The sequence below is a fragment of the Marmota flaviventris genome, chromosome 5, assembly GCF_047511675.1.
Source record: "Marmota flaviventris isolate mMarFla1 chromosome 5, mMarFla1.hap1, whole genome shotgun sequence".
Lineage (NCBI taxonomy): Eukaryota > Metazoa > Chordata > Mammalia > Rodentia > Sciuridae > Marmota > Marmota flaviventris.
The window spans coordinates 68,312,242-68,331,153 of record NC_092502.1 but is presented as its reverse complement, the minus strand read 5'-3'; the positions used below and the strand labels follow the sequence as shown (position 1 = coordinate 68,331,153).

The following is an 18,912-nucleotide window of genomic DNA, read 5'->3' as shown; positions in this document are numbered from 1 at the left end:
TGTAAGTTACCATAGTGGCTATGGAGGACAGTATGAAGGGTCTTCAAAAATAGATAAATAAATAAATAAAAACCATATGATCCAGCTATAGCACCCCTGGGTACATGCCTGAAGGAATCAAAGACAGCATGCAATAGAGAAAACTGCATACTTCCTTTATCATGACACTTTTCCCATAGCCAAGTATGGATAAGAAAATGGGACATGGGCTGGGGATGTGGCTCAAGTGGTAGCGCGCTCGCCTGGCATGCGTGTGGCCCGGGTTCGATCCTCAGCACCACATACAAACAAAGATGTTGTATCCGCCGAAAACTAAAAAATAAATATTAAAAAAATTCTCTCTCTCTCTCCCTCTCTCTTTAAAAAAAAAAAGAAAGAAAATGGGACATATATAGTGGAGTATGATTTAGCCGTAAAGCAGAACAAAATCATGCTTGTCATTTGCAGGAAAACAGATGAAACTGAAGAGCATCATGTCAAGAGAAATAAGCTAGACACAGAAAGTAAGTATAGCATGTTCTCTCTCATATGTGGGAAATAGAAAAAAAAATGACTTGAAAGGACCTGGGGCAAGGGGGAGAGGTGGGGGAGGATAAGAAAAGAAACAGGGAAGGGTGGGCCTGATGGGGCATGATATATGTGTGTATGGAAACGTCACAGTGAAGCCCATTAGCCTGGGTAATTAATATGTGTTTATAAAAGAAATCAAAAAAATAGGAAAAATAAAAAGAACTGATGAATAACTATCAACTGGGATAAGTACCATGAAGGAAAGAGACAGAATAGGGAGTAACAGGGAAGAGTCTTGGAGGAGTTGACAAGCACCGTGAGCACTGAGAATAGAAAAGAGGTCTGCTGTGACGAGACCTGGGGGCGTCTTCCAGGCAGGTGGAACAGCCGTGGCGAAGTCTCAGAGGCAGGAAAGGGCATGGAACAACAGAGAACAAAGGGAAGCTAAGGGGATCGAGTGGGCACTCTTGAGTGTATACCAAAGTGTGCTCCAGGGATTCATTCTTGCTTAGCCAAACCAGTCCCTCTGCTCAATTCCAAATGAAGGGAATATTTTTGAGCCAGGCAAGGCCTGTGGTAAAGGCTGGTATTGAGTTTTCCACAGCAGGACTTTTGTTTCATAGGGACTTACATATGGGGCACTTGAAAGATTTCCCAAGGATGGGAAGGGTGGTCAAGGTGGGCAAGGAGCTCAGGTACCTGGCTGGGCTGGGATCTCCCTGCTCCCAGCAAAGGCCTCAATGGCTGCATTTTGTGTGAAATTATAAATGAGGCAGAATTTGGCTTTGGAACTTCTTTTTTTTCAGCACTCTCAGCCCCTTTCAGATCCTTTCTAAACCACTTCTTCCCCAATGTCCTCGGGGGCTCTGCCTGGGCTTCCTGGCCTCACCGCCACCGTCCCCCATAATCTGCTGCACACCTGGCCTCCTGCAGGCAAAGCACAGGCAGGCAGAGCAGAGCCTGTGCTCATCAGACCTCTGTGTCTTGCAAATGATGCTGAAGAAGGGTGCCCAGCCGCATGCACAGTAGTATGAGCCTGATCCAGCTGCCACACTCAATAATTAGCCTCCCCCATAGGAAAAAAACTGTCCCTTTTGAGAGCCTTCTCAATAGGGCCATATAAACACCTAGAACATACACTGTTGGAGGACAACATGGCTGGACACTATGTAGGAAGAGGCCTAGAACTCTGCTCTCTAATGCCCATGCAGCCAACCCAGGGTCTGTGAAACCAAGGAGTCTGATGTCTTGCTTCAGGGCTGGCCCACTGCCAACCAAGGTCATCAGCATCTCTAGCCCAAGATGTTTTTATTTAATGAAATTTTTGCCCTGTGTAAGATCACTTCCTCCTCAGACTTTCTATAGCTTACAATTAAAGGGCCTAAATCTTCCACAGGGTCATGTGGTCTGACCCTGCCTGGCCCCTGGGCTCCCATCTACCCACATTGACCTTCCTCCAGGAACTGGGCAATGCCATGCTTCCTCATACCATGTGGACTTCCCACATGCTCTTCCCCCACCAGAGACACTCTGTCTTCCCTAACTGACACCTGTCAGTCCCTCAGATCTCAACCTCAGCATCCTTCCTCTTCATAACCTTCTCAGATCCCTTACTTCCTCGATTGGGTCAGGACCTCTGCCATTTGCTTTGCAGACCACCTTGGAGTCACTGCTTGATTGATGTCTGTAGCTCCATCTATTCTCTAATATTCCTGGTGGTGGGGACTGTGTTGCAGCCCGGGCACTCGCCCTGACACCCAGGAGGTTCCCTCTGAGTGAGCTGGATGAATCTGCAGTGGTCATCATTGGCTTTCATGTGCCCATCCTGTCCCACTCCATCTCTTTCTCCTCCTGCCTCCTTGTTTCTTTACTTCCCGTTGCTTCCTCCCTCTTCTTTCTAATTCAGTCTTTCTTTCCTATCCTTGAGCCAACTGTAGCTCCCGAAAACACCATGAAAGTCATGTGAAAGCTACTCTTGAGGTTTTTTTTTTTTTAATTGCTATAACTTGACATAATATATTGACCTTCAACTAGATTGCTGGAAGTCCAAGGTCAAGGTTTCTGCTGGTTTGGTTCCTTCCAAAGGCTGTGGGGGAATGTTCCAGGACTCTCCTTGGCTTATAGATGGCTGTCTTCTTCTTAGTTCTCTGTGTCCAAAGTTTCCCTTTTCATAAGGACACCAGACATTGTAGATTAGGGGCACCCTTTAATGATCTCATTTTTAATTTGATTATCTGTGAAAAGACCCTATCTCTAAATAAGGTCACAGTCTTGGGTACTGAGGGCTAAGGGGTATATTTGAGCATATGAATTTAACCCATGACATCTACCTCAACCTGCCCATTTCCCCAAACCACTTTGACTCATTGAATGAAATAAAAATAGGGAAGCAAAGGAACATAGAATCTTCTGAAGAGATTATATGTGAGTTTGGGAATGTGGTGGAGACTCCATCAATGTGACCTGGAGAAAGACACCCCACCTAACAATGAGAAAGGAGGGCTGGACTGCTGGGCTAGAACCACTCTCATAGAATAGCCTAGTGGGTACGTGTCTGGGCTCTGGTAACTGCTAGTCCTGAATTCAAATCCCAGCTGAGCCACTTTCGGGCAATGAGGGCTTTCCCCCTACTTGCAAAATGTGACTAATAATAGTGTCTAATATATGGGATTGCTGTGGAGAATTAATGAGAGATTAGCAGAGTGGAGGGCCTAGCAGTGTGCCTAGGACAGAATAACTCAATATACAGAAAGTGTGTGCTTGTCATTTCTAGAATAGGTAGAGGTCCAGTCAGGTAATTCAAGAAGTAATGACAAAGAAGAAGCTAAGTGCCACTGATTCTGGCCCCCAAACCCTCTGTTCCCTTACTAGTAACAGAGAAGGGAGTCAGAGCAACAGCCAGACCTTCTCTAATTGTGAGCTTCTTCAATTGTGATCTATGGACCAAGGACACAGCCAGATAATGCCACCATATTCCCTGTGGCACAGAATCACCTGGGCCCCACCCAGGAAATTCAGAATCTGGGCCCCCTCGTGGACTCACTGAATCACTACTGCCCCTACAACTCAGCAACCTGAATTTTTAACAAGTTCCTCTGTGATTCTTATGCACATTAAAGTGTGAAAACCCCTGGACCAGACTATGGTTCCTGGAGGAACAGGGATGAGTCATGCCCATGAGTAATCCTGCACATCCACACCACCCTGGTGCCAGGTGCACGCCCCTCACACCTGTTTGCATCACCGGCATTCCTCGGACAAAGCCAGAGAGCTAACCTTGAGCAATTAGGCATAAACCAAATCTCTGTAAGTTACACTTTAAATGTACTCTCTTTAGAGGGATCACATCTTTTATATAATTAAACGTTACTGTGGCCAGACATTTAGTTTTAGATTGTCCATTTCTCCTCTTCCCACAACTAGGGTCACCCAATGCTAACCTCAGACTTAACTCAAGAGACCTCTGACCTTAAGCTTGAGTTGGGGAGGGAGACCTGGCCCAGTTTTGCTGGCTGTGCCTGTGTCTCTGTCATCAGACTGCATTTCTTTTGTCCTTGGGCACCATCCTCTGCCTGTTTCAGCAAAACCAGAGACCCACCTCGCCCTCAATGCCAGCATTCATATCTTGTTCCCAAAGAGTGTAGGTCTTCATGAGATTCTGCCCGTGGCCCAAGCAAGGGTCCTGCCACCTCTAAGCAGTTAACAATTCCTGGCCTATTTTCTAGGGTCTTCCAATATCATCTCTTGCTGAATTCCTGTTGCCAAATTCCACCTGCCTCTCAAGACACCTCCCATACCCCCCAAAACAAATGTAGCACCCCCGCCCTCCACCCTGTAAGGAGTATAGCAATCTGGAAAAACCTGGTGTGAAGCTCGGCTCTGCTACCTGGTAGCTGTGGGACCACAAGCAAACGACCCACCCACTGAACCTCAATTCCTGTGTCTGTAACAGCCCCTATTCCACAGGGTTGTTTCAAGAATCCAGTGAGTTGGTACACTAAAGTCTAGCCCAATGCTCAGCATGGCAACCGGACAGAAGCTCTTTTGTTTCTGATGCTCATAGAGGCAAACAAAACCCCATGCCAAGGCCAAAGTGCCTCAGTGCTGCCAAAAGGCGGCACTCACGGTCACTTGTAGGGTATCGCTTGGGCCTCTGGAACAAATGGACTTGTGGGCAGCCTCTTCAGAGCTCATCTTTTAATAATGTTAACAGTAAACACTCACATGGCACTCACTGTAATCCAGGCATAGTACTAAGGTTGTTACTCCTTTCATCCTTTCAAGGTTGGGGCTGGGAAGGTAGCTCAGTGGTGTATGCTTACCTAGCACTACAGGGTCCTGGGTTCCATTCCGAGCACCAAAAAAAAATTAAAAATATTAAGATTGGTACTTCATCATTCCTCTTTACAGATGAGGAAACCAAGGCACAGAACTCATAAGAGGCAGAGTAAGAATTTGGACCCGAGGCAGCCTGGCTGCAGAATCCAGGTACTCAGCCACCATTGTTATACAGCTTCTCTTCCATAGCATGAGTCAGGTGTTAAAACAATGGCTATTCCCTCCTTCTCCTTTCTCTCTCTGTAGGCCATTGGTCCAGAAGCCTGCTCTTGCCCTGTATCTTGGGCTCCTTTACTTACCTTCCAACTGAGTTGAAAACTCTCAGCCCAACTCATCTCTGTACTTGCCCAGCCGGTAGGTTCCCTCCCTTTTCTGTGGTTGATTGGGGCTGAATCCAATCACATCTGAAATGAAACACCCTGTGGGTACTTAATGAACAATTGTTGCTTAGTGAATCCTTCCATAAAGAAAAATACCCACTGTTTATATGTTTATATAATGTGTAAAGATTAGCTTTACATAAAGCAGGGTATGTCTATGGCATGAGTGGCTACAGAATATTTTCCCTGCAGCCCAAACCAATGGGTACTGCATCAGCCAAGCAATGCCTGTTTAATGAGGTGGAAGCGGGTGTGCCTCCACTCTGCACAATACCTAGCTCCTGGCAGCTGGCACAGTGAGGCTGGCAGCTCATGATCCATTTATAGCTTATTCAGGGTCCACAGATTGCATTCCTGCAGAGAGACTGCCACACTGTCTGTCCCAGGACTGGACATCCCTACACAAGTATAGATGGAGTTTGTGGATGTCCACTCACCATCTCCCTGAAAGTGCCTTCATCCTGGTCAGTGCTACACACCCCTAAGACACATCACTGGATCAGATCCTGCTTTCTTATTTTTGAAACCAGGTCAGGTATATATAAACACCAGATTTAGGAGAAGGTTTACTTATTGTTTTCCTGCTTCACTTTTTGATAATACCTTTGCTTTTGATTAAGTACTTCATTTGCAAACTCATTTAGTCATAAAAAAAAAAGACAAGGGCAACAAAAGAAAGTCTCCCTGCATCTTCAGCCAGCTGCCCTTAGCAGTGAACTGGTGATCTTGCCCTCAGAGACACATTCTTAAGAGGGGACTTTCCTAGGAAGTCCTCAGTGACCAACAAAGGGAAAACGGATTTGTGGCTGTGAATCAGAGGCTCCACCAAAATCCACACTTATTCACACAGACAAAGCAGCTGGTCAACCCTTCCCCGGATACCACCTCCCAAAGCAAGACCCATTCTTTTAAAGCCTTTGCCACTGTCGGGCTGGCTCTTCCTCAGGTAGAGTCACCAGGAGGCAGCCTGGCTTGCCTTCTGCTGTATGCTCATGTCCTCCCCCTAGAGCCCGGGGAGAATTAAAGGGAAGGTGCTGGAAGGAGGAGATGGGGAGGTGGATGAAGAGAAAGCACAGAGTGCCTGAGTTCTGCTGAGACACAGTGAGCTCTTGGACCTGAGATGGGAGGTGAGGTCTCTGAAAAATGGTACTTGATAAAATTCCTGAAATTCCCATCCCAGCCCTGGAGTCTGAATTCCTCAAGAGCTCCTGTCTAGAAGCCCTGCATACTTTTGGCCATATAAATGCCAGGTGAGTGGAGATTGCCCGGGTGACAGAGAATGTGCCCAGGGATCAGCCATCCTGGCCTCTTTGCTACTGGTGCCTATGGGAGGGGTTCTGAGATAAAGATGGTGATAGCCGAAGATGACCAGAAGATAGAGTAAGAAATAACCCAGAATACTGCCCTTCAAAGTATCAAGCTCACACCCTCAGAGAATCCTACATTTCAGCCTGATTTTTATAGCAGGAGGATGATAAAATCTAAGCTGCTCACCGTGTTGACAGGTCGCCCCTTGCGGCTGAATTTCCAGGCTATCCAGGAGAGTGTGACACAGCAATATAATGTCAGCCAGACGCCCTGCAGTACCACTCTCAGCTTCCGCTGAACCGCAGGACCGCGAATAGCACTTAGTAAATGAGAACATTCCTGGCCCCTTTGGTGCTGGGGCTGGCACTGGGGGTGGTGAAGATAATGGGACAGCATGGTGCATGATTACTTTTGCAGTCTCTAAATTGTCAGTGCTATTTTTACATATCTGTGGCATCAGCGAGACCTTCCCCCTGAGCAGTCTTCACCATGATTCCTGCCCAGCCGGAGGGGAGCTTCTTGAGGTTCACTTGCAGGAGTGCTGGCTCCAGCACTATCTGCTCTGAACACTCTTCTGCCTAACTTTTCTCTTTTTACCTTCTTCTCTAAGTGCCTTATACTTACACCAAGGAGGACACACACACACACACACACACACACACACACACACCCCATATACAACGTCCACACATACAACCTCAGCTCTGGATAGAACCTAGTCTCCCCAGAGGAAACCCCCTGATTCTTACCCAAAGAGATCTTAGGCTGAAGGCTGTCCTCGCTCCTGGCGGGGAAACAGAATCCACTTGTGTCCTCTGCTCTATGTCTGTCACTGTCACCTTGCTGCGGCTGCTTCTCCAGCAGTCCCAAGCCGGCTCTCTGAACCTCTGGGCTACTGTAGCTCTGTGTGGGGAGAGGGACGGGCCATGGCATGCACATCAGGTTGCTGGCCTGCCTCCAGACGCCATGCCGCAGAGCGGGCCACCAGTCCCAGAGGGTTGTGTGGGAAGCAGGGAGGGGGCAGGGGGCATGGGGCTGGGAATGTCAGTCTCTAGGTCTGTCTCTGGCCCTTGTTTATCAGCAGAGGGGACCTGCCTGTCGACCACCACCCAGAGCCAGTCCGCCTACAGCAATGCACACATAGCTCTCAGCACCCCCAACTCTGGGCAGCTGGCAGCAGGCCCAGGAACACACAGGCTTTGGCCCACAGAGAGAGGCAGAGATGGCAGACAGTGGCAGCAACTACACCGGCTGTTATTTTAACATGGTTTGTCTTGGGGCAAATGCCTGAGCTGAATGGACTACTGGCCCGTCTGACCAGAATCCTGTTTATTTTGAAGCCTCAGTCACCAGGGAAACAGCAGGTCGTGGCTCAGAAACACTCCTCTGGAACCAGAGGCCTGCGGGGTGAAAGGGAGCCCTTTTCTGTTCTGTCATCTGGCATCCTCACACAGGGTGTAGGTGTGTCTCCGTGTGGCAGTGTCTGTCTGTCTGTGCCCTTCCCAGAGCTAAGCCCTAGAAAAGGTCCCCTGCAAAGCCCGTCAAGGCGATGGCTGTCCAGGTTAGGACTGGGGAGGGGCTGCAGAGGGGATATTTCTATCATTCCTCACCACCGTGCAAGCCTGTCCCTATTGGACTAGGTGAAGCCTCAGGTGAGCCCAGTGTCAGGTGAGGATTCCCTCTATGGTCTTTGAACATCAACATCGTCCCTATACCACTTGATGCCAGGATAGGGGAAGAAAGGAAGGAAGGGAGGGAGGTGTCTATATAAATACTATTTGGCCAGAAGGTGGGAATGAAGGTGGACAGAAAGGATATGAATGAGGGGGTATCTTTGAAGAAACCAAATGGAAACATGATTAATAGTTCCCTATAATTCCCTTTTCCTTTTCCTTTACTCAGGTGCTTGAGCCTGGGAGGCTTGAGTGGGGTGTGAGTGTGTGTGCGTGTGTGTGTGTGTGCGTGACCATGGATAATTCAGATAGAGAGAGATAGGTTGACCTGCTGCAGCTGAAAATGAGCTCTCCAGTCTCTCCCTCCTAGGACAGCTGCTTGGGTGCAGGGAAGGTGGAGGTGGAGACTGTTTTCTGCACAGAGTATCTGGGGGCCTACTCAGGTGCCTTCAGAAGGGAGGGGCCCCTGGGATCTCGGGGGTCAGAGGCTCAGATATTACACGACTTTGATCATGGATCTCCAAAACTGGACTGAAAAAATTTTTATTTTTCCAAACCCTATTAGCTGGAACCTTTGTGAACTATCATTTCCACATACTCAAAGGAAACTGATAATTTGCTTTAAAACATAATAATCTTCCTGAGAATTTGCAAGATTCTAAAGAACCTTCTCAATTATAGATAAAAATGCTTTGGACAGTTGTCTTCTAAATTTTGGAGAATGATTATGCTACATAGAGTATGTATTAACTCTTTTTAGCTACATGAAATAGCAGTGTTGGAAGTGAGAGAATGCCCTAACAATCTAGAGTTCATAGAGGCATTCTTTCTCTGCCACATCTGCTGGGAGAATGAAGACCATTCTAGCAATCAGACTGTGGATATTCCAAAAAATGTCATCATCACTCTGAATGGATCTTCAGGAACCCTACGGAGGGACTTCATCACATCAGCATAGAAACTAGTCTCCTTCAAAGAAGAGGCCCTGTGCTCAGGGGTGATGGGGAAATAGGAAAAGGCCCTAGCTCCCATTCCCACCATCTGCAGTCATCTACAGAACCTGTCCAGGAGTTCACACCACTTTCTACAAGATGAGGTCTATGTGTGTGTGCACCGCCCCATCAACGTCCTCACTCCGGACCATGGGTCTCTTGTTGAAATCCAAAATGTCTTGGGAGAAAAATACCTCCACAGAGTTCAAGTGAAGCCCAGGTGCTGCTTCTTTAGTCTCTAAAGCCCAGAAAATTGAGAATCCTTGAAAGAAATGACAGTGAACTTGTATCAAATTCAGCTGTCCTGATTCAACAAGCCACAAAATAAGACAAGGATATCAGAAGATGTTTGGGTGGCATCTATGTCTCTGAAAAAGGAACAGTTCAGCAGCCTGATGAGTAAGATACAAGAGTTGTCCAGCTTTGGAAACAAGATCCCAGATTATAACACCAATTTGTGGTATTTTGATGAGGCGACAAAAGACCTCTCTGTTGAGCTTGGGGCCACACCTCTACTCCCAGCTACTCAGAAGGCTCAAGAGGATTCCAAGCTGGAGGCCAGCCTCAAGAGAGACCCTCTCTCAAATTTTAAAAAGAGATGGAGATACAGCTCAGTGGTAGAGTGCTTGCCTACCATGTACAAGGCCCTGGGTCCAACCCCCAATACCACAAAGGAAAAAAAGAGACTTCTATTTAAAAAAAAATGCAGACCCAAAAGATTGGGTTGCAATCCCAATTAAAGTCCCCACTGTGACCAAAACCAGGTCGCCCCACTTCAGATGTCATTGGTCCTTCTAGGCAACTCAGCCCAGGGCTCCAAATTCACCCTTTCCTAAGGGAGATCAGTAAGACATATCATTTCTGCCAACTCACAGGATCATTTTGACAATTGCATGTGTCCAGGTGTTTGAGGATACAAAGCAAAATCATTATTTTAGTTTATTTCTCTATTATATGCAGTTGTGAAACATTGTTTAGCGCGTGTGCGCACGCACACACACACACACACACACATACACAGTTTTTAGGCAAATGTAATCCTGGTTACTAACATACGTTTTCAGTCTCTACTTCTTGTTGGGTATTCAGCAATGTCATGATCCAAATACTGGTAAATAAGGACTCCTCAGTTTCTTAACATATTTACTGTAATATAATTTCTCTCAATGTTGAAATTTCTTAAAATTTCATTTTAACATCCCTCAATTTCAATATTTATTTCAACTTCTGTGTCAAGGATCTAGATTTATCTCTTAAGTAATATACATTGAAGTTTTTTTTTTCTTAAGTCCTAAGACAAGATAATGTGGATGCTTTTAGCCCCACTGTTATTTAGAGTAGGGAGGGACTCTGAGATTACCTAGTAGAAAAGTCTGGTGTCGGAATAACCCTTCATCTCTGAGCCAGGAAATAGTTTGCGGAAATAATAGCTGTGAAAGCCACTAATTAAGTAGCCACAGTATACTAGATCCTATACAGCATAAGTTACAGAGAGTATATCTTCCCTCAAAGCTCTTATACTACTTTAAAGGCTATTTTTTACTATGATAAAACCAAATATAAGAACCAAACTACATTGCAGAAAGACGAAGAAAAGAATGGATTTCAGGAACAAACAAAAATCCTGGGATGTTTATATGTAGAGATGTGGGCTTGCCAGGGTCATGCCCATCTGAACCATGGGTACTGGTACTGGAGGTGAGGTCTGCTTCCACATCCCAAGAAAAAGACTGGACATGGAGCACCTAGGCAGTAACTATTACACAAAGTAGCTCCAAACCTTTCGTGAGAGCTTTAGAAGGGTGACAAAGGAAGAAAGGGACATTGCAGAGCCTCTGAAAAATCAGACCTAAAACCCTCGCTTTTTAACTTCACCGACCTGAAAGCAGGAGCAGAGCATGATGGGTAGACATAGCAGGGTTCAGAATGCCCCCGATGTTTTCTTCCTCTCCTGGCATAACATAGCCGGGCAACTTGTCCTTGAGTCTTTTTGTTCTTGTTGTGCTTTTCAGTCATGCATGACAACAGAGTTGTCCTTGAATCTTCAGACTGACATTGGATATTTGCTTTACAATTTCCCCCTTCATTCCTCCTGTTTACAGAAATGATGCCATTCTCTGAAACGCACACCAGGCCCAGTGTGTTTTCTTCCTAATCTCATTCAACCTTGTTCAGGCACAACAAATCCTAATCAGCTGACAGGAGAAATCAGATGCTGCACGCCACTCTCTTTCCCCAACAGAGCACTTCCTTCTGTTTATGTCCAATCAGGCAGTTAAATGAAGGGCATCCTGGCATCCTGGTGCGCCAGCTGCCAAGAGGATGGAGGGCCCTGGGAAATGCTGCAGACATGGACGGGAAATGGCAATCATTGTCCAAGGAGACCTGACCTAACACCAGAGCCGCAGGACAGAAACTGGGTCCAGTGGCTCTCAAGAACAGAGACGCCTTGTCCCAGTCCTACAGTAACCCAAGAATGGGACTCTGCCCCAGTTTGTCAGCCAGATCTCCACCAACGTCCAGGCGAGATGCTCGGAAAGGGGCCTACCCATGGGACGTGGGCTGCTTCTCCCTGATGTTGATCACTCATTGCGTATTCTATTTTTAAATATTTTAAAATATTTTATTCTTAAATAAAAGGAAAACTTCTTGTACATGATAAAAATGCTTAATGTACAGAGAAGTACAACATGATCCTCAGTAACCCTTTTCTTCCCCCAAAATAACCACTTTTAATTTTGTGTGAGGGTGGGAGGTCTTTTCAGGGGAAATGTGTGTGTGTGTGTGTGTGTTTAAAAATAGTTTACTGTGTACAATGCCCTGCATCATTTTTTTCACTTAATAATAGATCTCTGCAAATCAGTCCATTTCTTGCCTGAATTACTGCAACAGCCCCCTAACTTGCCTCCTGCTTCTGCCCTTAGCTTTTATAGTTCATTCTAGAAGTTCATTGGGAAAAGGTAAATTACATTACATCCTTCTTTGTTCAAATCTGTCCAATGCCTTTCCCTTGCACTAAGAGCAAGAACTAAGCTTGAACACTAAGTTCAAGCCTCTCCAAGTTTACTCCCTATGCATTACCCTTTGCTCACTGTGCTCTAGTGACATTGCTCCTTCTATGAGCCAAGCTTGGTCATACCCCAGGGCCTTTGCATTTGCCGTCTGTTTCCTCTACCTGGAATGTACACATTTATTTTCTGCTGCTAGATTCCTTGCATGGCTGGCTTTTTCTTGTCCTTCTGGTCTCAGCTCAGACCATCTCCTGCCTGACCACTTGTTCTAAACTCACCCCTCCTCACTGTCCTCCACATCCACCTGCTTTTTTTTTCCACAGAACTTATAAATATCTGAAAATTGTAACATTCATAAAATGTTTTTAATCACCCCTGCCATGCATACTGAAACTCCATGAGAGCGGGGACTTTATCTCTTTGCTGTTATACACCAAGTGTTTCACAAACTTGGATGTGCACTAGACTCACCTTGAGGGTTGTTCAAATAGAGATTGTTTAGCATGAAGTAAGCCAATCTCAAAAAACCAAAGGCCGAATGTTCTCTCTGATAAGTGGATGCTGATCCATATGGGGGAGGGGTGGTCATGGGGAAAATGGAGAAACTTTGATTGGGCAAAGGGGTGGGAGGGGTGGGGAGGGGGCATGCGGGCAGGAAAGATGGTGGAATGAGATGGACATCATTACCCAAGTACATGCATGACTGTACATATGGTGCGACGCTACATCATGTACAACCAGAGAAATGAAAAGTTGTGCTACACTTGTGTTCAATGAATCAAAAGGCATTCTGCTGTCATATATACCTAATTAAAATTAATTAATTAATTATAAAAAATAGAGATTGCTGGGTTTCCTAATTCGGTAGGTCTGGGGTGGATCCACCACGTTAGAATTTGCCTTCCTAACAAGTTCTCCAGTTGCTGGTGTGGTGACAGTGCTTGGAGAGCCACCAGTCTGGACAATGCCCGGCACACTGTGGGCATTGCCTGTACCTCTTTGTGCAAGGCCTGCACATGAGGCTGTGCCACTTCTCTGTAGCAACATTTTCTGTGACAGGAAAGTCCTGAGCTTTGTCAGATAATATGGTTAATCTGCTCCTTGGATTTGTCAGCTGGATATTAAAACTCTAAAGCTTTATAGGCCCAAGAGGAGCCAGTGACAGTCACTCTTTGTCCCCTGCCTCAGCAGGTAGTCAAGCCAAAAGGTGGTGCTGTTCCTGTGGAATGTGACAGAGGACCTCCCCAGGAGTGTTCAGACAGGCCTCCCCTGCATTACAAATCTGGTTTCAGATTCAGCCTCAATGCACTGGAACATTCTAACCAGTTCAGTACCTGGACCCCACCAGGTTGTGAAATGGATAAAACCCAGTGGTTTTTCCAAGTCACAAAACCCTTCGAGCATCTTACAAGATCTACAACCCTATTCCCCAGGAAAATAAATGTGGGTACACATGCTGTACACACACGTCCACACATCCACATGCTCTCACACACGTTTTTATGTTTAATTTCAGGAAGTTAGAAGATGCCCCAACTCCTGATTTAATAACTGGCTTGCTATTGGCAAAACAAACAAAACCAGTTTGGATCCCATTGGTTATTTAAATCCCTGATTTAATCGGAGGATTAAATATAAGAAGAATGATCTTAGAGGAAAACATTAATGAGATTTATCACCTTAGAATGGGGAATACTTTTTGCAGCATGATTTGAAACCCAGAAGTGAAAATAGAATGAGATTGATTCCATAAAATTTATAATGACCTTTACAAAAGGGAGTGGGGATCTTCTTGGTTCAGCCTCCAGGGAGAAATCTATGGAGCCATCTGTTCCATCTATTGTCTTTCCACTGGAATTATGTGAGTGGTCTGTGGCCAGGCTCTAGGGAGCAAGATGTGAGCTTATCAGAGCAGACAGGGTAGGACTACATCCTTCAGCAAAACTGTCACTAAGTTCATGATTCCACTAGCAGTGGTTTGGGATTTTTTTTTTTTTTTTTTTTTTTTTTTGTACTGGGGATTGAACCCAGGGGTACTTACCACTGAGCTACATCTCTAGCCCTTCCTAAATTGCTGAGGCTGGCCTCGGACTTGCAATCCCCTTGACTCAGCTTCCCAAATCACTGAGATTACAGGCATGCACCACCGAGCCCACCCAGCCCAGCTTGGTTTGAGATGTTTTTTAAACAACTATATTGAGTTATAAATCACATATCATATTTCTCATCCATTTAAAGTGGACAAACTGGACATTTTCACAAAGCTGGGTAACCCTCATCACTATCATTTCAGAATATTTTTGTCACCCAAAAAGAACACCTAAACCCATGAATAGTCATTCCCCATTCCCGCTTCCTTTCAGATTCAGGCAACCACTAAGCTACTTTTTTAGATTTTCCTGTTCTGACCATTTCCTATAAACAGAACCATACAATATGAACTTTTCCCCTTAGCATAATGTCTTCAAGCTTTACCTATGTTGTAGCATATCAAAATTTCTTTCCTTTTTATTGCTAAATATTTCATTGTATGAATGCAATACATTTTACTGATCCATTCATCAGCTAGTGTATATTTGCATGTTACCTCTGTCTGGCTATTTCAATAATGCTGCTATTCCCGGGTACAATGGTCCACAACTGTAATTCCAGCTATTCTAAAAGCTGAGGCAGGAGAATCCAAATTCAAGGTCAACCTGGCAACATGGGGAGATTCTGTCTCAAAATAAAAAACGAGAAAAAGGGCTGGTACAGTGCCCCTGAGTTCAATCCCCAGGAACACACACACATGCACACACACACACAAATCTGTTGTGAATGTTCATGGCAAGTCTTTGTATGAATATAGACTTTGTATAAACAAGTATTCATTTCTCTTATGTTTTTTTCTGTTAAGGATTATATGTATATATTTCATATAGATATAATTTATATACATATATGTAGGTATAACGTATATATACATATACACATAATGTACGAAATATAATATACAAGTGTGTATATTGCATATATGATACATGTAACACATGACATATGATGTTATGTAATACATATACACATGTATCTGTGTTTATTTATCTACTTATCACCTATCTTAACCTCATGGAGAAGCCAGCAGACCTGGATCCTAAAGACCTCAGAAAACTTCCATTCCCAGTCTGGGACCTGGGGTACAGTTTCAAGATGTGCTCAGTCTCACTGCCTCAATTGTGCCATCAATAGAGGCAAGGCAGGTGAGAACACCAGTTCTTTAGCCCTCTCACAGGATGTTGTGAAGATAAACAAAATGACGTAAATCAAATAGGATCTGCTCTTTTGAAGACACTAACTCATATGAACAAGCTTGTGCATGTCCAATTCACAGCATGCGCTCAGACCAGGGTTTTGCCAGCACAGCCAGAGGCCTGTGGCTTGTAATGTAAGGGCATAGTGGGTATAATAAACATGTTTTCTCAATATTTTGATTTCCTTTGAGATCAGAATTTTGTTGCCATCCAAATCCTGTCAGCTGCCCCTGAGGCAAAGCCCCCAGCTTGGTCACCCTAGTCAGGGGCAGGGGAAAGAAAAGGTTCATGCCTTGTGACTGGTGGCCAGAGGAGCAAGTTCACATTCTAAAGCCTGCTCCAGCCAACGTTTTCCCACTAATTAAAAAGCACCTCGCTCTCTACAGAGCTCCAGAGGCACCTCCTTTTGTGAAATCCCTGACCCCTTGACCCTTTGTTGGCTCTGGGGCAGGGGCCTGCACTCATACCCCTGGGTAGAATCTAATAAGAACCTCCCCCCATAGAGGCACTGAAAGGCCAGGTGGCGAAGGGTCTGAGAAATAGCTGAGCTTCCTCAGGCCATCTGAACAATCACTGCAGCCCACCCCTCTGCAGCAGGAAATCTGACTAATTAGCACGTAAATGCTGACTGGCATAGGAACTGAGATGACAGGCTTGTCTGAGTTCTAACCCCAGCGTCCCCACTTCCTAGCTATATGTTCTAGGACAGTGACTTCCTTATTTGAGACTCAGTTTCCCTATTTGCTAAATGGGACAATAACAGTCCCTGCCTGGTAGGGTTGCCAGAAGGAGTGCTGAGATGACACCTCTAGGGGCTCCGCATGCATTCTGAACTCAATCAATGTCTGCCACAGTCATGAAACGACTTTTAAAGCCAGAATTTAGGGCCTAAGCAATCTAGCCATCCTTCCTAACTATTTAGGGAGGCTCATTCTCTATTGGCCAATTGAATTGGACTCGCTTACTTGGGCACCTACTCTTTGTTAACTAGCACAGACAAGACTAGAGACAAAACTTAATTTTCTCCCATGAATGTGAAATTCAAGTTGGGAGAGAAACGGAGAACATGAAGTTCTTAAAGAACATGCAAACAGTAAACAATAATCCTGACACCTGGTTCAGGTTCAAAGAGGAGAGACAGCAGAAAATTCTGGAAGAGCCAGACAAGGGCCCAAAGGGAAGCAGCACTGAGGCTGGTCCTTGCGAGGCAAGATGATTTCACATCAGTACAGGAGAAACATACCTGAGCAGGGATGGGTGAGGGGAAAGGAGACCCAGGAGAGCACGGGCAGTCTGGGGCCCAGGCAGGTTGGGGTATGGTGCGTGGCTAGAGACTGAGCTAGGCAAACTGGCATCTGTGGCTTCCCTGGTATTTAGGGTCTTTAGGAATGACATGCATGGGGTCTTTTCATCACCTGTCCTAGTAATAATTATCCTTCCTATGAAACCTTCTGTTACAAATGCATTTTTGTGGAGTGAAAGAAGGAGGAGGAGTTATATTGGAGGAACTTTGACTCTCACTCTAGACCATTGCAACAAGAGCAACACAGTGACCACCACTGACCTTGACCACCCTACATCTACCTCCAGCCCTCCTCCTGGGACTGCATGTGGTTTTGGATGGGAGTGACAACACCCCTAATGGTGCAATCCCCACACCAGATCTATGAGAAGCAATCCTGAAACTCTGGGTAGGAACCTTGGGTATGAGAAGCACCTGTTCTTGCAGGATGGCCCTCCAAGGAGGGTGTGAGCCTGAGCCGCAGGCAATCATGTTACCACCACAAAGCAAGTCCTCCTGGAAACAGAATGACATAGTGGTCACAAGGCCAAGAGATGAGAAACGCAGATTCAGGAGGCCACTGTCTGCATACCTGACCTACTGTACCAAAACCTTGGCTTTTCAGTTACATAAGAGAAAACAAAGTTTTTCTCTTTTTGCCCAAGACCCTTCCAAATGAATTTCAGTCTATGGTCACTAAAAGAATACAGGCTGCCCTCAGACTTCTCAGCATGGATATTTGTAGTCCACAGCCCAGGCACAGTCTGTGTCCAGGATAACAGTACGCAGGTGCAAAGAATAGTGGCCTCAGTACACATCCCTAAATAGGCACACATCCATGTGATGTGCTTGGGTGTGCAGAAACATTGGAAGGGGAGACCGAGCTGTAACACTGGTTCCACCTCCTTGTGCCTTGATTCTGCTTACAGAGCAGTTCTCCCCAGACTCTTGATTTTATTCCCGTTATTCTCAACCAGGGTAATGAGTTCTCGGATCTGTTAGGCATGTTTTGCAGGGCTCCAAGGAGTCAGGAAGAGATGGGGAGAGGAAGCTCTGCAGATCCCATTTTCGTTTTTCCTTTTTGCCTAATAACAAAGAATCGGCTGGCATCCTTTTATTTCCTATTTCATGCAGTGCTTTTTAAAATGAAGCATTAACTCTACTGTCATGGGATTTGTCTAACGATTTCCTGGTACACATCTTCTTGGATCTCAGCAAAGATAATTCTCTTGGTAGGAATCACTTCCTGCTTTCCCGCTAAGAACTAGACCTGCCTAGTTCTTTCTGGGAGTCAATTGGCCTCTGCAGGAGAGAATCTTTTATACCAGCATCATCACAGAGCCTCAAGCCTGCCACAGGCCCAGACCCAGGAAGGGAGGAGGAAGGCATGGGGGATGGGGAAGAGCATTCGTGCTGAGCCCAAGCCTGAAGCCAGGTGACAGTCTGTAGCAATCCCAACCCTACAGAAACAGATGCACTCACCTCTTTGCCTGGACTCTGGGGCGCTGTCTTTCTGGGGCCCTGGTCGCTGCTGCAGCATTCACACTGTACTGCAGGCAGGCCGATGCAGGAGGAAGGGAGTTCCCATCACCATCAGAAGGGAGTGTCCTTCAAGAAAGGAGGCGATGCCCTTATCCCCTTGGAAGTTATTGGATTCGCTGGTCCTCACTCTCCTTGCTCCCTTTTTGGTGTGAGTAGAGCTCCAAGAAGCCCTGAGAGAAGGGCTCAGTGACACATACCACGCACCCTCCCTGATAGCAGGTTGGCCTCCTGGCTTTGGGGGCTTGGGGAGGGAATGTGTCCTGAGCACTATCACGCAGCTGAGCTGGTGTGCCCATAGGAAGCCCAAGGACAAGCACTCGTGAACTTCTCTCTCTCCCACTCATGTGATCTTATTTTTGGACTGGACACACGAGCTATTTGGGGGCTGGACAGCTGCCAGGTGAAAGGACAAATATCTCATTCAAATCGTCTCCATGCCCCTCTCTGGGCATGATCTAGTCCCTGATCCTTTTCCCCCATGCGAAGCAGAGGAAGGAGTGAGGGTCTTGCTACAAGCAATTTGTGCAACTTAACTAATTTTTTTCTCCAACTAGTTGACTGCTACCCTTTGAGGTTTCACAGGGGATAA

General features: G+C 45.9%; 1 protein-coding gene across 4 annotated transcripts in view; it reads right to left on the bottom strand.

Annotated features, from left to right (window-relative positions):
* Fgf1 (fibroblast growth factor 1) overlaps window positions 1–18,649 on the bottom strand; it is a 94,258-nt gene extending 75,609 nt beyond the window's left edge. For 2 of the 4 annotated variants that reach the window (XM_071612277.1, XM_071612276.1), the window contains exons 1-2: window positions 18,264–18,649; window positions 7,286–7,439 (exon numbers count right to left, since the gene is read on the bottom strand). The gene's annotated coding sequence lies outside the window, so the exon portion shown is untranslated. Of the gene's footprint in view, window positions 1–5,147; window positions 5,253–7,285; window positions 7,440–18,263 lie in introns of all 4 variants that reach the window. The other 2 variants (XM_071612278.1, XM_071612275.1) reach the window with 2 other exon arrangements.
* Window positions 18,650–18,912: the final 263 nt, after the last annotated feature.